Source organism: Schistocerca americana, chromosome 1 (genome assembly GCF_021461395.2).
Source record: "Schistocerca americana isolate TAMUIC-IGC-003095 chromosome 1, iqSchAmer2.1, whole genome shotgun sequence".
In the NCBI taxonomy this organism is placed as follows: Eukaryota; Metazoa; Arthropoda; class Insecta; order Orthoptera; family Acrididae; genus Schistocerca; species Schistocerca americana.
Genome location: NC_060119.1, coordinates 230456007 through 230472190, shown reverse-complemented (window position 1 = coordinate 230472190; position 16184 = coordinate 230456007).

Here is a 16184-nt window from a genome sequence, read left to right as displayed (position 1 = left end):
AAGTCGTTTTCGCTCCTCATTAACCGAAAGAAATATAATTTTGTTAGTTTGTACCAGGAAATGATGGTGATCCATTGAAGTACAAATGGTTCAAATGGCTATGAGCACTATGAGACTTAACTTCTGAGCATGGAAAGAAGAGAGAAAACGGACAGGACGTTTAATTCAACTCACGTCAACGACAATTGTCGTCAGGAACGGTGTCTAAGCTTACATTCGGAGATGGGCAGGGTAGGAAATCGGTTTTAGCCTTTCTAAGTATAATTCCGTTTCTTGACTTAAGAGTTTCAGAGAAATGATAGAAAACCGAGACCTGGATGATTCCACTGAGATTTTCAAAAATGGTTCAAATGGCTTTGAGCAGTATGGGACTTAACATCTGAGGTCATCATTCCCCCACTGGGATTTTAACAGCCACGATGCCCGATACGAAAATGTATATCGAAGCAATATACATATGACGATTACCTTCACTCCCGCATTTGACAGACTTGGGGCGTAATTAATCACAAGAGGCTTCAGCCACACTGGCTGCAATTCAGACTTCCTTCATACAGTTTACATGGCCGAATTTTTATTCATCGATCTACCTATGCGCTTGCGAAACTGGCCGGCACCAATTCGAAGTGTTTGACGATGTCAAAATGCGTGAATTTAGAACACTATTCCACATGGTTGCTGGCAGAAAGTTCGTTTACCTAATTTGCGAAACTAAGCAAATTACCGGGCTTTGCTAGTGTTTTCGCGATTGCGAACTCAATGGTAAATATTCTGATAATTGGTGGTAAACACGTAAATTCAATAACACTTAATAATGTCGAATAATTTGTCCTGCAAATGAAATATGTGTCACAGTCGTTATGTTGCTTCGTCATTAATTGAAATATAAATTTGTTTCATTATAATCGAATCAATACGTCTGCGCATCTGCCGCACCTTTAAGCCCCGGAGCCGTTTGTGTGTTTTCTGGTGGTTTTAATTAGAAGCGTGCTAATGAGACTCGAAACCATATGTATTTTTAGTGACTACAACAAACTCGTTAAGCGCTACGATAATTGTGTAGTGGGTCGTAGGAGTTTCCCTGCGCCATTTCGGAGTTTTACCGTCCGCTGTCCTTTTCATTCTTTCGTTTGTTTTTCTAACCCCTTTCAGGTGCTTTACCACGGCTTGAAGAGAATACAAGGAGTTTGCTGCGAACGGGATCGTAATAAAATGAAGCGGAAAGAGGCAGTTGTTAAGGGGTAGGGTCGCAATCTAGATGATGTTGATGATGAGGAGGACGAGGAGGAGGAGGAGGTCCCATACTCCATGACAGAGCGTAGGGGACGATGCGGGAGACCCGCACCGCCGTACTAGGGAAGATCCTAGCGGAGGTGGTTTGCATTGTCTTCCTCCGACCGTAATGAGGATAAATGGTGATGACGGCACAACAACACCCAGCCATCTCGAGGCATGTGAAAATCCTTGACCACGCCGGGAATCTAACCCGGGACCCCCTACTCGGGAAGCGAGAACGCTACCGCGAGACCACTAGCTGCGGACAATCTAGAGGCTGGGGGCTGAATAACATCCATCGAAATAAATTTTGTTTTCGGTGATTTCCTACGCCGATTATAGTCGATTCTGGATAGTTTTTGTGAAAAGGACACGTTCGATTTCTAATCTTTATCTGTGTCCCTCTTCTTTCTTTCTCGTAAATGTAATGGCGTTTCGTGCCGTTAATATGTAGGCAGCGACGATCAAGTTAGCACTCATATGATCGTTGCAACCAGTTTACAGTTCAATATACAAGGCCCAGTGTACATGATAACAGATTGTCCAAACACGTTAATGTGACCACGTGTGGAAACCTGAATAACTACCTTTCGCTGCGTGGACCGCTGCAAGACGTGCAGGAAGAGAGCTAATAAGCTTCTGGGAGGTACCGACAGGGATTTGTAGCCACGCCAACTTCAGTGCCCTTGCCAGCCGCTCTAAATTTCTTGGTTGGAGGATCCACGGCGCGAAATACCTGATCGAGGTAGTCCCACGCATTACCGATTTGGTAAGTACGAGAAACTTATCCCGGTGCTCTTCGAACGAAGCACATACACTGCGATCTGAGTGACAAGTTGCATTGTCCTGCTGGTAGATGCCATCATGCCGAGGAAAACCTAACTGCATGGACGGATGGAATTGGTCCCCAAGGACAGATTACTACTTCGGTTGGTCCATTGTGCCCTCCAGCATGACAAGATCACTAATAGAATGCCACGAAAACATTCCCCAGAGGTGCTTATTTTCAGGTGTTTCACGCATTATACGCTAACGGCCATCTATATGATGGAGCATAAAACAAGATAATCTGGAAAAGCCACCTGTTGCTACTCAAGTGGACGTCCAGTTGCGGTATTGGCATGTAGATTCCAGCCTTCATCGCCGATGAACAGCAGTCAGCATGGGTGCATGAACCAGACACGAGGTGCGGAGACCTATATACAGCGACGTTCACTGAACGGTGGTTGAGGAGACACCGTTAGTAACCCTTAGATCATCTAGGAGACAAGCACGTGTACTGGCCCATACGCGTCTCTGCAGCTGTCGTTCACCTCTGACATCTACGGGCCGTGGTTCACCACAGATGCCTCGGCGTTGGTTTTGGATGGTGCCATTTTTGACACGAACGGTGTACGTTAACACAGCGGCACGCGAACGGTTTACGATTTGCTTCCATCCTTGGCCCCAAAGCCAGTGGTCATTCCCTTTTGGGAATCAGACAAATCTCTCAGTTTCCACATTACGACAACGACTGCACTTTTGTCCGCTTTCTCTCGGCACTCTTTACACTCATGCTCACAAATTAAGGATAATTGCAGAATGTGGTGCCACACACCGTAGCAGTACACAAAACTGGCGCTAATAGCATAGGCACATAGGGAACACACACGACGCAGATCTGTAAGTCCATGTTATTGGTGATAAGTTGAGAAAAACGTCCCGCAACAGATGTGCTACAAAACGCCACAGTTTCCTGCGCATGTACCCCGACATCAATATGGGATATGACCGCCATGCACACGTACACAGGCCGCACAACGGGTTGGCATTCTCTGGATCAGGTGGTCGAGCAGCTGCTGGGGTATAGCCTCCCATTCTTGCACCAGTACCTGTCGGAGCTGCTGAATTGTCCTAGTGGTTTGAAGACGTGCAGAGATACGTCGACCGAGAGCGTCCCAGACGTGCTCGTTGGGGTTTAGGTCTGGAGAACTGGCAGGTCACTCCATTCGCCTGATATCTTCTGTTTCAAGGTACTCCTCCACGATGGCAGCTCGGTGGGGCCGTGCGTTATCATCCATCAGGAGGAAGGTGGGACCCACTGCACCCCTGAAAAGGCTGACATACTGGTGCAAAATGACGTCCCGATACACCTGACGTGTTACAGTTCCCCTGTCAAAGACATGCAGGTGTGTACGTGCACCAATCATAATCCCACCCCACACCATCAAACCACGATCTCCATTCAGGGCATTAAGGGGTTGGTAACTGGTTCCTGGTTAACGTCAGAAGAAAACCCAGCGAGAATCCCAGTTCAGACTATACCTGCACTCGTCCGTGAACATAACCTGGGACCACTGTTACAATGACCATGTACAGTGTTCTTGGCACCAGGCTTTAGGGGCTCTCCTGTGACCAGGGTTGGTGGAATGCACGTTTTAGGTCTCCGGGCGAAGAAACCATCAGTCGTCTGTAGACCGTGTGTCTGGAGACAACTGTTCCAGTGGCTGCGCTAAGGTCCTGAGCAAAGCTACCTGCAGTACTCGGTGGCCATCTGCGGGCACTGATGTTGAGATATCGGTCTTCTTGTGGTATTGTACGCTGTGGACGTCCCGTACTGTAGCGCCTGGATACATTTCCTGTCTGCTGAAATAGTTGCCACAATCGTGAGATCACACATGGTGGCACACGGAGGGCCCGTGCTACGACCTGCTGTGTTTGACTTGCCTCCAGTCGCTCTAGTACCCCTCATAACGTCATAAATATGTGTTCCTTGAGCCATTTTCAACATACAGTCACCATTAGAACGTCTGAAAACGTCTCCACACTTACTCGCTGCACCGTACTCTGACATGCACCAACACACCTCTGCGTATGCGGACTGCTGCCAGCGCCACCGTGCGACGACCGCAGGTCAAATGCACCGCATGGTCATACCCCGAGGTGATTTAAACCCGCAAACGGTCCACCAGAGCGTTGTTTCACCATGTATCAGCACTATCCGTAATTTATGAACATGAGTGGTTATTGCACGTTGACGTCGAACGTTGGCAATAGTCACATTAATGTGTTGTTTACAATATCTTCAACTTCAATGATTATTTTGTAAGTTTCTGCATTTTCCGTTGAGAGGCTAATGTCGATATTAGCAGGTATGACGTTTTAATATACTTTTTCTCTTGCATGAAGTCATTTGCTGATCGTTTTGCCACTTTCAGAAAAAGAACATGTCAATGAAATCATCTTCCGGTGACGACTAGCACGAACAAGTAGGAGAGTGTCTAACGTCTATGCTATAAAGCTGACATAATGTTTGCATGATGAACGGCGTTAAGCGTGTCATACAATGAACATATTCACCTAATGATACCAAAATGAGACCTCATTATTTCCATGCCTATGTGATAAGCTGATAAAAAATACGTTTTCATGTGATCTTGCTTTTACTATTTTAAGTAAAGAAAAGTGTCATTTGTTCCAATGAATAGTTGTGTGAGTACGTTATGGCTATTGCTTACGTCTAAAGTTACTGTAGGTTTTCAGGCGGATATCGAAATAACGAGGTATGCAATATTGTCAGGTACTTGAGGCACTTGAAAGATCTTTTCAGAATGCTTACTACGATTGCTGACAATAGCACATCGCCATTGTGAAGGATAACATTAAGGGTTTGATGAGATGGTTACATTTCCGATAAGAAAGGTGCATACTGCAGTTATTACACATATTTATGTCTCGCACAAGTTTATCGGTGCACATATGCAAGGAGGGAACGATACGATTTTGATGTGGCGGCCAAGGATACTGGGCTATAAATGAGCTATGAATGAGCTGCTCACCAGCTGATTAATCTTTACGGTAGAGCGTAAAACTGAACTACTGTGTCTAATGAAGTTACCGGAGTTCGTATTATGACGCAGAGTGGATTTTGTCCTTCGTCCGTCTCCATGTACTTAACAGTCCCCAGGTCTTTTGTTGACAGTGAAACCTGTTCAGTTCAGTCGTACAGTATAAATCAAAATTTCATTACACACTCTTTTCAGATTTCCGTGAATTGTGACGCACACTGACAAGACCAGAGATTGTGTGCAGTATTAAACAATCTCTTACAAACGCAATCCAGCCTCTCTTACGATTACTGTTCACAAACTGCGAGACATCATTTCGATAGCGTATGTACTAACAACACATGTCGGGCAATTTTACTTGTATATTAGCCTACACTACATTAACAGTTACTAAATTTCATATAAAAATTTTTGATAGCATGAGCAAAACCAGTTCTATACAATCCAAACCACTAATATTATTTATAACATTTTGCTATATCACATTGCACTCCAAATCACCGAAGATATTAAATGAAGATATAAGCAGACCTATGTAATAACTCCACAAAACACACGCGTAATCATAAATAGTTTGTAACACTTCAATTTTTTTAAAGAATTACAAATTTGAAAATTTAATATTAAAATTTGTGTTTATCATTTTTATCAATATATCCATGGAAATTGGTCAGTAGTGCGTTCTTTAGTACTGGGATTATTGTATACCTCTTAAAGTCTTATGATATATCGCCCGTCTCATATGCCACACACGCCAGATGAAACGATTCTGTCATTACCGATCGTACTAAGGATATTAATAATTTTGGTGGAATATCTTCTGCTTCTTCTGCCTTGGTTCGGCAGTTTGTTGATACAGTCACTGTAAAACGTTCGACTTTGTTAATGAAGCCACAAGCACACGTCTGTTGGCACCGATTCGTCTCTATCAAAGTACTCGAAGGTGTTCTTTAAGATTTGGAAACAGATGAAAGTCGAGTGGGGGCAAGTCGAGACTGTATGGAGGATCATCGAAGACAGCGAACCGAATGTGTCGTATTGTTGAAGATGTCTCAGCTCTAGTGTGTTATCTGGCATTGTCATGCTAAAGAAGAGGGTACAAATATACAGACATGAAGAATAAAGAATTAAAATGTTACGAACGTTTGTTTTATTTTTAAAGCTGTAAGAAATTTCACATAAAAGCCTTACAGTCATTACTCTCCAGCTCTCCCTTGTACACTTACCACCAAGAGCTGCATTGTATCAGTTGTTTATTTGTTAAGGTTTGTCTATCAAATTATATATGCTAATTGTAACACAATGCAACGGGTATCATAGCAGCTGTTTAGCCGGACAAAACCACACTGCTAGACACACTCAAACACGTTCGCTTACCAAACACGCTTTTGTACACTTGGCGATCAGTGGCTCAAGCTCACAACGGTGCATTTCTCACCTGTGAATATCCGGAAAATGTTGTTCGTTTCGACGCCCCCTAACCTGCTCTGACCCAATTAATACCTTGTTTTACCCAAAATAGTGAAGTCTGAGATAAGAAAAACCATACACCACGAAGGAATTATCCGAATGTGGTGTAAATCGACAGAAGTGATGTACATGTACAAACAAATGATTACAATTTCAGAAAAATTGGATTATTTATTCATCAGGAAGAGTTTCGGAGAACGTGCAATTCAATAACATCTTGATTCGCCTCTGGAACTTATACAAACAGTTATTCAGCGTAGATTCACAGAGTTTTTCGATATCTTTCTGATGGCTATCGTGGCAAATTCTCTCCAATTGGCATGTTAGGTCGTCAAAATTCCGAGGTGTTTGGAGGGAACTACCCATAATGCACCAAACGTCCTCAGTTACAGGGAGATCTACCGACCTTGCTGGCCAAGTGAGAGTTTAGAAAGCACGAAGACGAGCAGTTCTTTGGGCTGTCATAATGTTGCTGAAACGTAAGCCCACATGACTTACCATGAGACACAACAAAATAAAGGTTAGAATGTTGTCGACGTACGGCTGTGCTGTAAGGTTGTTCTTGATGACAACCAAAGAGGTCCTACAATGAAATGAAACGGCCCCCCAATCCATCACTCCTGGTTATAGCGCCGTATGGCGGGCGACAATCGGCTTGGTACACCAACAACATCCGGGATTACTACGGAGACTTCTTCGATCTGGAATCTCACTGACTGTAGTAGGATGAACTTCATTGATGAATACCTCTTCGAACTGAGCTCCAGTGACTAGACCGCCATGCCGCCCATCAACGAGGAACGATGAACCGCTGCGCCATTTGGTTGTTATCCGCAGCACACTTCTAACACATCGATACGTTGACGATTTTCTACGCCCCTTTTTGTTGCCCTTCATGGCAAGCCATCCTGGGCTTAATTTCAGCAAGATAATGCCTGCCCACACACACACACACACACACACACACACACACACACACACACACACACACACCAAGTACATCGACTTCATGTTTACGTGCTTTCGTGCTTGACAAACTCTACCTTGGGGCTTTTGGGCGCTTAACATCGAGGTCATCAGTGCCAAACTCTACCTTGTCCAGCACGGTCCCCGGATCTCTCCGCAGCTGAGATCGTTTGGTGCGCTATGGGCAGGGCCCCCCAATTATATCGGGATTTTAATGATCTAGTACGCCAATTGGACAGATTTTGGCACTATATACCTCTGGAGGACATAAAATCTCTATAAATCAATGCTAAGCCGAATAATTACTTGCATAAGGACCTGAATAAATTATCCAATCCCTCTGAAATCGTAATCATTTGTTTGTCTCTACATATGTACATCCCATTTACCGATTTCCACCCATTCGGATAATTCCTTCACTGTGCGTGGTTTTGCTTCCTTTTTTTGTCTTAGTGCGCATATGCAGAGAAAGGTCAGGTAGTTTTCGAAAAGTTATTTTTTCCTCCATACAATAATTATTTCTAAAGGTTGTACTGGAACATTCTTCGCATCAAACAATTCTGTGATACGTTACTTAACGGAATTATTAAATTCGATGACATAAGAATATGTTGTTGTTGTTGTCTTCAGTCCTGAGACTGGCTAGATACAGCTCTCCATGCTTCTCTATCCTGTGCTAGCTTCTTCATCTCCCAGTACTTACTGCAAGCTACATCCTTCTGAATCTGCTTAGTGTATTCATCTCTTGGTCTCCCTCTACCGTTTTTACCCTCCACGCTGCCCTCCAATGCTACATTTGTGATCACTTGATGCCTCAGAATATGTCCTACCAACCGGTCCCTTCTTCTTGTCATGTTGTGCCACAAACTCCATTCAATATCTCCTCCTTAGTTATGCGATCTACCCATCTAATCTTCAGCATTTTTCTATGGCACCACATTTCGAAAGCTTCTGTTCTCTTCTTGTCCAAACTATTTATCGTCCATGTTTCACTTCCATACATGGCTACACTCCATACAGATACTTTCAGAAACGACTCCCTGACACTTAAATCTATACTCGATGTTAACAAATTTCTCGACCGCAGCTCGTGTTCGTGCGGTAGCGGTCTCGCTTCCCACGCCCGGGTTCCCGGGTTCGATTCCCGGCGGGTTCAGGGATTTTCTCTGCCTCGTGTTGACTGGGTGTTGTGTGATGTCCTTAGGTTAGTTAGGTTTAAGTAGTTCTAAGTTCTAGGGGACTGATGACCATAGATGTTAAGTCCCATAGTGCTCAGAGCATTTGAACAAATTTCTCTTCTTCACAAACGCTTTCCTTGCCATTGCCAGTCTACATTTTATATCCTCTCTACTTCGACCATCATCAGTTATTTTGCTCCCCAAATAGCAAAACTCCTTTACTACTTTAAGTGTCTCATTTCCTAATCTAATTCCCTCAGCATCACCCGACTTAATTCGACTACATTCCATTATCCTCGTTTCGCTTTTGTTGATGTTCATCTTATATCCTCCCTTCAAGACACTGTCCATTCCGTTTAGCTGCTCTTCCAGGTCCTTTGCTATCTGTGACAGAATTACTGTGTCATCGCGAACATCAAAGTTTTTATTTCTTCTCCATGGATTTTAATTCCGACTCCGAATTTTTCTTTTGTTTCCTTTACTGTTTACTCAATATACAGATTGAATAACATCGGGGATAGGCTACAACCCTGTCTCACCCCCTTCCCGACCACTGCTTACCTTTCATGCCCCTCGACTCGTATGACTGCCATCTGATTTCCGCACAAATTGTAAATAGCCTTTCGCTCCCTGCATTTTACCTCTGCCGCTTTTAGAATTTGAAAGAGATTATTCCAGGCAACATTACCAAAAGCTTTCTCTAAGTCCACAAATGCTATAAATGTAGGTTTGCCTTTCCTTAATCTTTCTTCTAAGATAAGTCGTAAGATCAGTATTACCTCACGTGTTCAAACATTTCTGCGGAATCCAAACTGATCTTCCCCGAGGTTGGCTTCTACCAGTTTTTCCATTCGTTTGTAAAGAATTCGTGTTAGTGTTTTGCAGCTGTGACTTATTAAACTGATAGTTCGGTAATTTTCACATCTGTCAACACCTGCTTTCTTTGGGATTGGAATTATTATATTCTTCTTGAAGTCTGAGGGTATTTCGCCTGTCTCATACATCTTGCTCACCAGATGGTCGAGTTTTGTCAGGACTGGCTCTCCCAAGGCTGTCAGTAGTTCTAATGGAATGTTGTCTACTCCTGGGGCCTTGCTTCGAGTTAGGTCTTTCAGTGCTCTGTCAAACTCTTCACGCAGTATCATATCTCCCATTTCATCTTCATCTACATCCTCTTGCATTTCCATAATATTGTCCTCAAGAACATCGCCCTTGTATAGACCCTCTATATACTCCTTCCACCTTTCTGCTTTCCCTTCTTTGCTTAGAACTGGGTTTCCATCTGAGCTCTTGATATTCATACAAGTGGCTCTCTTTTCTCCAAAGGTCTCTTTAATTCAAATAATAAATAATTTAAATAATAAATAATTTAAATAATAAATAATTTAAATAATAAAAATTTAAATAATAAGAATATATGTTTGAAGTTCTTTTGGTATTCACGCCCTTTCCAAATCGGTCGTTTATATTTTTGTGCGGTTGTATCTCTTAAGAAATTTTAATTTCTAAAAAAATTAATTTTCACTATTTCTTATAAACATTAAATTGAGGTACTTGCAAGTTACACATGTTAGTACTAAGCTTCCACGTAGGATAAACCTTGACCCTCATAAAGGAAAATTTATAATCCGGTTATGAAATTTTGTAAAAGACTAAACCTAAATCAAAATATTAGTTTATCCTTTAATGAATCATTTATCATAAGTAGTATGCCCATACGCCATCAGTACTATCTCGCATTAATCGCATGTATAAAATCTGAATTTCAATGACAATAAACGTAATCTTGGCTATCAGATCAGTATACTAAGTTCAGGTTGTAAATAGTGTCGCTGAAGCGTCAGAGAAGTAAATAATCATCGATACTAGTCAAAACCTGCACTTTCTATAATCAGAGAATTATATTTTATTGCGTGAAAAATCCATCAGGAATGATTACGATGCAGAACATATTGCAGTGCTATTCTCTCAAGAGAGCTGAATGGTCTTCATATAACTTTGCACATTGCGTGATTTTCTGTATTTTTAATTGTACTACAGGTCAAGATTTCGTTACAAAATGCTTAAGGAAGATGAATGCATTCAATTACTGGTTTTATTGTATTGTAATTAACACACATCGTACTTGATCTTCCATCAACTTCAGTAAAACATCATCGACAAAGTGGGGCTTTGAATCATATGACGGTTAATTTTATTAACGCATTAAACCAATATAATATAGGTTATATGGATGGCAGACTGTCAAAGCAGAGATATAACTGCTGCACCTAGGGTGCACTCTTAACTTATTTTTCTGTATAATCCGTACCCTCAAATGATACACTATATACGGACAGTAAATACTGTTCAGCTCAATACGGGCATAATTCGCATAGCCTCAACCCTCACATGTCTGCCATTGAATTCAGCATTCTTCGTAGACTTCACTGCTTGTCCAGAATTGTTTCCTGTTCATGACTGAATTTTCTCGGAAAGGAAACTTATTTCTTAAAACAGGTTTTACCGTCACCTTTGCGTTTTTTCACTAAGCTTGGAGTACGGGGCGAGTACAATAAGTAATGAAACACATTTTTTTGGACAGTTTATGTTAAAAAATGCTAAATTTGTAGTGGGACATAGTGCAATATTCCGACTTCAGCCCCTGTAGTTTCAGAATGTTCCGATAGATGCCGGCACCGGTGTAACGTTCAGAAAGGCGTTCTTGACGGAGTGCGTTCCAAGCACAGAGCTGTCGTTGAGTTTCTTTTCTCGGAAAATCATTGCATCGCAGATATTCATATGCGCTTGCGGAATGTCTAAGGAGACCTGGCAGTGAACAAAAGCACGATGAGTTGTTGGCCGAGGCTTCTATCAACGCGACAAGGTCGCACTAACCTGTCCTATCTAGGGCGTGCCGGCCGCTTTGAAGCAGCAGCGAGCGACTCCTGCAATGTTCGAAAGTGTGGACAGTCTCATCCGAGATGATCGACAGATTACAATAAAACGCCTCGCTGCTCAACTGGAAGTCTCTGTTGGAACAGCTGACGCACTCATCCACCAGTTAGGTGTAATCAAAGGACTGCGCAAACTGGGTTCCTCGCCACCTAACGGGAGATCATAAAGAGCAACGAAGAACCATTTGTGCGGAATTGCTTGCACATTACATGGCTGACCGTGACAATTTTGGTCGGACATCGTCACAAATGATGAAGCATTGCTAATTCTGTTTGAAGTCCTCCGTCATGGTGCAACGATCGTCTCGGAAGTGTATTATTCCGTCGTCAGAGAATTGAAGAAACGTATTCTGTGTGTTCGTCGCCACAAAAATGCCAGTGAACTTCCCGCGTTACCTTTTGACTTCCATCTGTTGGGTCTAATGAAGTATGCGTTCCACGGGTAGCAATACGTGGATCATGGGGAGGTTACTGATGCAACAAGACAATGGCTCCGACGTCGACCAGCAGAGTAGTAACATGCGGGAAGCGTGCAAGGGATAAGTCCCTGCAGTCGCGCTGTTCATTTGTGTCCTCGGTGGCTCAGACAGACAGAGCGTCTGCCATGTAAGCAGGAGATCCCTGTTTCGGGTCCCGGTCGGGGCACACATTTTCAGCTGTCCCCCTCAAGGTATGTCAACAACACCTGTAGGCAGCTGAGAGTTTCAATTAATTATCATTTATTCTAGAGAAACTGCACGGTCATCAATGGTATCTGTTCTTTCGAGAACAGTTACTATCTTCATATATAGCTAAATGACTAACCGGTGATTGACCTATATCTATCTGTGCTCTTACGGGAATCGTCACCTTAGTGGGCGCGAATAATGAGTGGATGGGCAAAGTATCTATTAGTAGCATTACGTATGTAGATTGTGGACAGCTGGGAATGTGCGTCTCACGGGAAGCGTGCAAGGGGTAAGTCTCTGAAGTCGCACTGTTCATCTGTCTTCGATGGCTCAGATGGATGGAGCGTCTGCCATGTAAGCAGGATATCCCGGGTTCTTTCCCGATCAGGTCACAGATTTCCAGCTGTCCCATCAAGGTATGTCAACAACGCCTGACGGCAGCTGAGGGCTTCAATTAATTATCATTTATTGCGGCCATAAAGGTCGTCCTAATAAGGTGGTGTAATTTCCGTCGCACTGAACGAAGATTTTGTTGAAAACTGGTGTTTTGTAGCCAAAAGTGTGGGGAATAATATGATGTATTGAAATCTTGAATAAAACCATTCTGCTTTCAGCAAAAAAACCTGTCGCATTGCTTATTGTGCTCTTCGTACATCACGTAATGTATTTCTTGGAACAAATGATCTGTCTTTCGCTTCCGTAACTGTGTTTTCAAGGAGCTTGACGTTTTCTACGATGTTCACGTTATTTTCATCCCATTTATGTCCTGATTTCTCTATATTCTCCTGTTGAAGGAAAACCGAAATAGCTTTGTCCGATTCAGGGAGTATGTACCGTTGTGGTAGTTTAACGTTCGCATTTTTCATACTTGGGATACACTTCCTCACAATAACCTAGTTGTATCTACAGATGAAATAAAAGTGTTATATTTCTTACTGGCAAACAGAACACAACACTACAGACCTACATTTTATACTGAAAAACTTAGCAGAAACAAATAAGTTGCTACCAGTCCGAAAAGTACTGTTGTGGTTTAAAATCACGCAGCAGTCTTGTCCCTCCATCACGCATCAGTGCTGTTTTAGGTGCAGTCACAAATGCTAGTGCTCAGAAACTGCCCTTGTCCGATACAATCAGCACTTCCTAAGTAAAGGGCAGCTAAGAATCGCAAAATATTGTGCTCTTTGTCATTAACATTAACATATTTTAAGGACTTAAAAAAGCAATTCACCATAGAACGCAAAGAACGGATAATGTTATACCTGTGAATTCGTGATGACCATTTCTTCCTCATTGTGTGATCCTCTATAAATAAAAATACAGTAACTCTTGGGCCTCCGCCGTAATTTCTTCTGCAGTTGGCACAGAACAACGAACGACATTTTATAAGCAAAACGATCATCATAGGCTGATCGAACACAAACAGAGCGTCCAATCTAGGGCACGTAAAGTAAACAAAAACAATTTGCATTCAATCACTTACCAATTACACTCACGAACGAACTCAATTACGATGAATAGTATGCAGTGCAAATCTTCATATGCTTCTGTCGAATACGGGTGACGTCATGTTATGACTTCACGCAGTGCGTGTACAGGTCTAAAAAAATACATAAAAAGATGTGCTGACACATTCTGCTGTCCTGTAATGCCCGACCTGCCTTCTTATGAAGAGTAGGGATAATAAAACTGGCCCGAAAAGTATTTACAATAAGACAGACGTGGGAGTATGGTGTCTATTAGCTACAGGATCCGTTTCGCGTCAGTTTCGCGTTAAGTCGTGATTTGCAGTTTTTATTCATTAAAAAGGTCTTTACTAACACAACTGCCGTCATCGCCTACACAGCTTCTCGTATTCGCGGCCTAAGAGTTTGCTCATCGTAAACTGGTGAATTGAACATTTAATCCTTAACGTAATTCCTCAAAAAAGTCGAGACTGTTTGTCTACTGGGCGTTTCACCCATGGTGTTGGGCCATCTTTACAGAACCTTTTTTCAAGAAATGCTTTATCCAAAAACTGGTGAACAAATAACATCCAATTGGCGGTGTACCATCTTGTTGGACCAAAATCCACACTCAAGTAACGTACTTACGTTGAAATGTACCCATAAAACTATATGACTTATGCTATCATTTGCAAAAAATCGCATGCACATGTGGAAATGTATCCATAAAGAACTCTGCTGCAAATGGTAGCTTAACTAACACACAGCGTAGCTGTATATATCATCATCATCATCATCATCATCATCATCAGCCAATTCAATCATTAGATGATGTGGCCTCTTCGAGTCGTGGATTCAGGTAGGCTTTCAGAAGTCTTCTCCAAGTGGGACGGTCTTGGGCAGTTCTCTGCCAGGTGTTACCAGCGATCTTCATGATGTCTTTGTCCCATCTGTCTGGTGGTCTTCCTCTAGGCCTCCGGTGCTCTCTCGGACTCCACTCCAGTACTAGCTTCGTCCATCTGTTGTCTTTTCTTCTTGCGACGTGGCCAGCCCACTGCCATTTCAAGGAACCTACTGTCTCTAAGATGTCATTAACCTTCGTCACAGACCGGATGTCATCTGCCCTATTCCTGTCCTTTCTTGTATAGCCCAGCATTGATCTCTCCATGGCTCTCTTTGCTGTCCTAAGTTTCCCTTTTGTGAATGAGTTCAGTAAATCTGAAGAAAGCAGTATTTGATCAATGCATTCTTCCTGTGATGACGTATATAGCATAGTTCCTTAGAAATAATTCCTTTAATCAGTGAATGACTTCACTGTTAGCGGATATTTTGTGGTGCGATGCGCTTTGGCGTATGTTCCATTGCACATCATCGCTGAACTTCTTTTCAGAAGTACTGATATTGATTGTGTAATTCCAGTAGCCGAAATTTATATGAAATATTGTAATAAAAAAGGAAGAAACACTAAGTTATCAGCAGTATTATTCGTAACATAAAGATCGTAATCTCAGTTACTTTTTGATAAATTTTCGCTAACGTTAGTTAAATTATGACTTCAGTCATAGAACTCATCCGTTATATCAGTGGTTGCCAACCTACGTGCAGTTACTCTGAGGGGTAAAAACAAAAAGGTTCGATTTTGTTTCCGCCGATCACAAAACTTTTTCTTGGGAAATGGTCATAACTATTACCACTATTTCAGAAGAGACAAATACTGATCAAATAAATTACCATCAGTTACATTATTTTCACTTATCAACATTGACATGTAATAACAATGGTATGGGTTGCAGCTTGTGAAACGGAAGTATGAACATAATCTTTCTCACATATATAACCCACTGCACACATACTTTATACTTTGTACCATGCATGTATGAGAGTAAAATTGAGATTATATGCCACTTATCTTTCGATATCTCACGATAACATATTCGCCGAACTATATGTAGTTCCCACAATGGACCAAGAATTGCTTCATTATCCGCTTTGCAGCAGATAAAAGAACTAATTGACATAACAGTAAATATCTAATGGTTAATAAACTGTTGTAGGGTCCACACAACATTATTATTATTATTATTATTATTGTTTCTTTTCTCAGACGTTATGTCTGGTCAAAAATGGAAATTGACGCAGACCTTGATCAAGCGTGACTTCCTTTTAACTGTATGGTATATGTTACATTGCATTTAGGAACTTTCGGGTAATTGAACATGTATCAATAATTACAGATTTCTGTAGCTGTATATATAAATTTGGATGTAGCTGTATTGCATTGATGTACTGGTGGACATTGTGTGGTATGACTCCTGTAGTAGATAGTATAATTGGTATATTGTCAACTTGATCCTGATGCCACATGTCCTTGACTTCCTCAGCCAGCTGGATGTATTTTTCAATTTTTTCTCCTGTTTTC